General features: G+C 50.9%; 1 pseudogene; it reads right to left on the reverse strand.

The window, feature by feature from the left end:
• Positions 1-3,114: 3,114 nt before the first annotated feature.
• LOC101990403 lies at positions 3,115-3,945 on the reverse strand (annotated as a pseudogene).
• Between the last annotated feature and the right edge of the window lie 1,082 nt (positions 3,946-5,027).

Raw genomic sequence — 5,027 nt, forward strand, 5'->3', positions numbered from 1 at the left:
ATTTATGATTCCTGGGCAGATCGCAGAGGCATCTGCCTTACAGCTACACAATGTGCCCCCAGACCTGCTGGAAGTTATGAAGAAGGAAGAGCAACCTACATTGTGTGCTGTCCTTTGGGTACAATCTGCAAAGGACTTGCTTTGGGAGAAAATCCTCACGGGTCTAAGATTCAATGCTTGCTAATCGTTTAACTGATTAGCCCCCTTAGCTGCTATCAACTTGGGTTTTCCTTCATGAAATACTCTCATTTCACAAAACCTTGAGGTGTGGCTCCAAGTTGCCACACGCAATATATTTCCCGCATATCGGCCTCTAGAGTCCTTCCGGCTCTCCTCTTCGACGTCCGCATTCTCAGGAACTAGTGAGCTAACATGAAGAGCAGGCGTGAGCGTGTTAGCTGGGGGCCCAGGGCAATGCCAGCTCATCAGACCAGTTCAGGAGTCTCCGGGAGACTCTTGGCTATCCCAGTGAGTGAGGGTGACCTCAGTACTTGGTAGAGCAAATGGCCTTCTGGAACATTTGCAACCAGGACTCCACACTCCTCAAATGTCTTCTTTCTCTGTCATGATAGAGATGAGAGACAGGCCAGGATCTTCATCAGAGGCATCCCACTCTACCCGCAGGGCTTCGTCTTCAGGGCCGTCCACCTCCAGCGACCCAATTCTTCACCCATCTGGGAACAGCAGGAGGCCAGTGGAGGCTGCATGCGCATTCTGAAACTTCTTTTTTCCACTTTGTGAGAGCAAATTATGCAATTTGAGGTAATGCTTAAATGGTGGATATGCAGTTTTCACATCATGAGGATGCAGGTGCTGAGTGCCTGGTGCGCACAGCACTCCTACGCAGAAGCCAGCACTGAAGCAAACCCAGTCAGCTAGGCCAGCACATTCTGACCTCCACAGGGTGTGGAGGGGAATCACAGTGAGGGTGGATGCACAGAGCAGGACTCGGCGACAGGAGGCTTCAAAGCCTGGACGGCAATAAAAAAGGACAGCAAGTTTTCCTTAATTCGACATTGCACTCCCAAGATTTTGCCCTTTCCCTAGTGCCCGCCCTCACACCCTAATGAAGACAATTCTGAAAACTCATTAAGAGTGTGCTGGATTTTAAAAAGGAATGGTTTGATCCCAGTTTCCTTGGGTCAGGAATGTTTTCAAATGCAGAAAACCATCCCTGAGCCATCATGCGTTAACTTGCCAGCTCACTAAAATAACCTAGAGAATCTAAAAAGCCATGGTTTCCTGGACCCCAGTGAAAAGCAGTTAAATTTGTGTGGTTCCCGAGAGGGAAGGGCGTGGTGACTGTATACACAGTGAGGGTTGAGGTTAGGTGGCTGGAATGGACCACAGCAGAGAAGCATTAGAAAGAAGGGTAGAGAAACTTTGCTCCCCAAACACCCGACAGAAAGAGCATACTCTGAAAGCTGAAGAGAGGACGAGCAAAGATCTCAAACATCTCGCACCTGATTGCTGACTCCAGATCATTCTTGTCCTTGCTTGGAAAATTAAACGTGGTTTGGATAAGATGCTACAAGGCTCAGACATGACCGCTCTTCCTTTTAAGTGTCCCCACCATCCAAGTTCCTTTCCCTCATCTCTTCAAAGTGTAGCTCCTAGCTATCACTCACTCATTCTCCGCAACGTGGCTCCCGACAATCGGTGACGTAAATGTTCACACCATGCTAGCATTCTAGTCTGCCAGTTCTCTGGCCTTGACTCTTTCAAAGGTTTTGCCTACCAGGATTGTCCAACCTTTTGGTACTGTGACACGATGCCGTCATCTATAAAGTTCACATGTGAGAACTGTACAATTGTGTTACCAAAAAAAATGTAATTACAAAATAGTCCATGTTTAAGTGAGATTACAGTTCTGGGTTGCACTGCTTTTGTAGGTATCCACTGTCTCTAGTGGAAACACATCCATGCTTCCCATGGCCTCCTACGTGGTCTTCCTAACCATTGCCTGGCTGGCTTAAAACCCAACTCCAGCTAACCAGTTCACCTGCCAGTACCTCCCGTCTCCACAGTTTCTTTTCTCTGGTATCCCATCTTCAAACACCTTTCTTTCCCCCCCCCACCCCCCAGGGCAGGAGAGTGAAAGGGCCAGTTTAATGAAACTATAAACTGGAACCAGGCCACAGTTCACAGTGGTAGGAGGCCATGCAGTGGTAGTGTGAGACCAGGAGAGGGACAGCAGCAGGACACAGAGCCCACGTGAGCATCTTCACAGACCATTTAGGAAATAGACAAGTTTGGGTTTACACCCTGGGCAAGACTCATGTCCTAGGACACCCCCACCACTTGTGACTTCTTCCTGGTCCCCAGCTCAGTGCCACAGTTGTCCCGTCTATGGCACAAAAGACTGGCACTTACTCCAGAGACCAGTGAACCTATAAGGAGGCTCTTCTGATCGGCCATCTGTCAGCAAGCCACCAGGCAGAAGTTGCATTCACACACAGCACAGACACAAAAGTAGACAAGACAGGCTCATGGGCATTCATTCTTTCTGGCCCCAGAAAATATAGGGGTTCACAGAGGTGTGGCCAGAAAGAAGATCTCTGCACACTGGCTGACTCAAAGGAAGCTAAGTAAGAACAGGAGCAAGTGTTCTTGGCTACTAGGGCTTTAACTAGCCCAGTGTCCTCTTCGTTTTATGCCAGGCAGCTCCTAGGTACCTCCTGGACAGTGGGTAGAAGTCCTGGGTTTCCGTACCTGAGAGTTCTGAGGCCCAGAGTTGGCAGTCATCACTTCTTTCTTATTCCACCTTTGGCACCCCAGACAACATACTCCATATAAGCCCAGGCCTTAAGACCCTGCATTGCTTGGGTCCACTTAACTCTAGATGATGCCCTGACCTCATTTCAGGTCAGAAACAACTATGGTTCCAGGCATAACCCTCACTGTAGGCCCTAGTCTGGGACCTGTTGATGCTTTGGGTGCTTTTGGTCCCAGGAAGAGTAAGGACCAAGCGTGGACCTTAACAGAAAGGAGGAATGAGGACTCCAGTAAGAGACCCTCCAGCTTATCTTCTGGATTGCAAATGCCCAAGCAACACACAAGATCTGTGCTATCCCCATGCCACCCACTGGCCCTTGGCCTTAAATCCAACGCAGTTTTTGCTAGAAGAGTCGGATGCTCAGGGAAGGGCAAGGTGAGGACAGGATTTCCAGGGTACAGTGGCAAAACTTCCAACCCTAAGTGGGGGCTGAGGGATGGTGACCACTGAGCATGGGGAGCAAAGCACACGGGGCCAGAGTAATAGGTGGGGGAGTCCAAGTCTAGCTCCGTTAGCACAAGAGCTTGTATGTGTAGATGTAGGCTTTGCAGCTGGGACACGTGTGCGTCACATCCTTGAAGTCATTGATGAGACAGGGGATCAAGCAGCAGCCCAGGTCACACCCCATGAAGCAGCAGAAGAAACCCAGCACAAAGTTCATCAGGCCAATCTCGTAGGAAATCTTGGTGGTGATTGCCTGCTGGCAGTGGGGGCACACTGTCTGCACAGGTGCACCTTCAAAGATCTCTCCCTGTAGTACTATCACCGTGGTGGCTGCCCCTGATGGGACCAAGACTGTGGCCGTGTGGCCCCCAGGGCCAGGATAGGGCCCTGGTGGGTAGGGTCCTGGTGGGTATTAGCCCATAGGTGGGTGAGGGCCTGGAGGAGGGTAGAAACCTGCAGGCACGTAGGTGCCATCTGCATTCATGTGAGGGGGCACAAAGCCAGGCTGAGGCATTGGATGACCAGGTGGCTCATAAGGTGGAGGAGCAATGTCAGCAGAGGATAGTGGCAGGCCTGGTGGCGGCTGCATCACCGCGGGGGAGCTGCAGCCTGGGGTAGGTGGGGCTCCACTTTTTTCCTCTAGTAGTGGGGCTATAGGGCCTCCAGGATAAGGGGCGGGGGGGTTATTAGACATCTCTGCTGCTGATACTCCTGGACCTGAGGTTCCTGGTGCAGCGAATGAAAGCAGGTGAGAATAATCAGCTACCGGCTGAAACGTGGATCCAGGAGGCTCGGAATCCAGAAACCCGAGGCCGAAGGAACACAGAGGCCGGCGGCGTCCAGCCCGATGCTCCCAGGAGCCCCTCTATCAGCGGGCTCGGAGCGCACACCGCCTCAAACACCTTTCATTCTGCTTTCAATGTAGTGATTCTCCTGCCTGTGGGTTGTTCCTGCCTTCCCATGTGGCCACCCCACCCCCACCTCTCTCTCTCTCTCTCTCTCTCTCTCTCTCTCTCTCTCTCTCTCTCTCTCTCCAGTGTTATCAGCTCATTTCTCAACTCATTTCCTTTACTTGGTTAAAGTTAAATTTATCTCACACCTACAGCTGAGCTTGACCGGAGAAAAAGATGCAGCCATGCCAAGTGACCTCCATAAAATGATGTAACCACCATCCTCAAATGGGTGGGAAGACAGAGGAGTCCGCTATAAGGCTGTCTCCTGTCTTCTCTTTTTCCTTTCTTCCATTTTCTCCTGGGAGATAGAAACAACCACAATGTCTTTAATTAAAAAAAAATGGTTAAAGATAGGGTTGCAATCTAGAGCCCAGAATGGCCTTGAACTCACAGGGATCCTCCTGCCCCAGCTTCCTGAATTCTGGGACAGTAGGCTTGCGTCCTCGCTCCTAGCTGCCACATTGCTGTAGCAGCAGCATCATGTGGTCTCTGCTGCTGCCTGTGCTCTCAGCTCCCTCTTCGCTTCCTTAGAGAGTTTGCCCCACTCTGCTGCCTGCAGCCTTGCTCCTGCCATCACTCTCATGAGCACACAGGCGCTACTTTTCCATCTTGAAGACGTTTGACCGCTGCACCTTCTCTAACGTTTTATTTCTGTGCTCTCATTCCGGCAGACTCTTCCAACCAACAACTGCACAGCTGTCTCTCTTCCTTTTCTTCTATTCTTTCTTGACCCCCTCCTCCACTGAGCTTTATCCTCACCAACTCCCTGACATAGCTGCCTGGGTGGCTTCTTATGTCCAGCCCACTTTCCGCCATTGTCCTTCATCTCCCAGTGGTGTGTGCCGGCTCACTCA

This window comes from Microtus ochrogaster, unplaced genomic scaffold (assembly GCF_000317375.1).
Source record: "Microtus ochrogaster isolate Prairie Vole_2 unplaced genomic scaffold, MicOch1.0 UNK78, whole genome shotgun sequence".
In the NCBI taxonomy this organism is placed as follows: Eukaryota; Metazoa; Chordata; class Mammalia; order Rodentia; family Cricetidae; genus Microtus; species Microtus ochrogaster.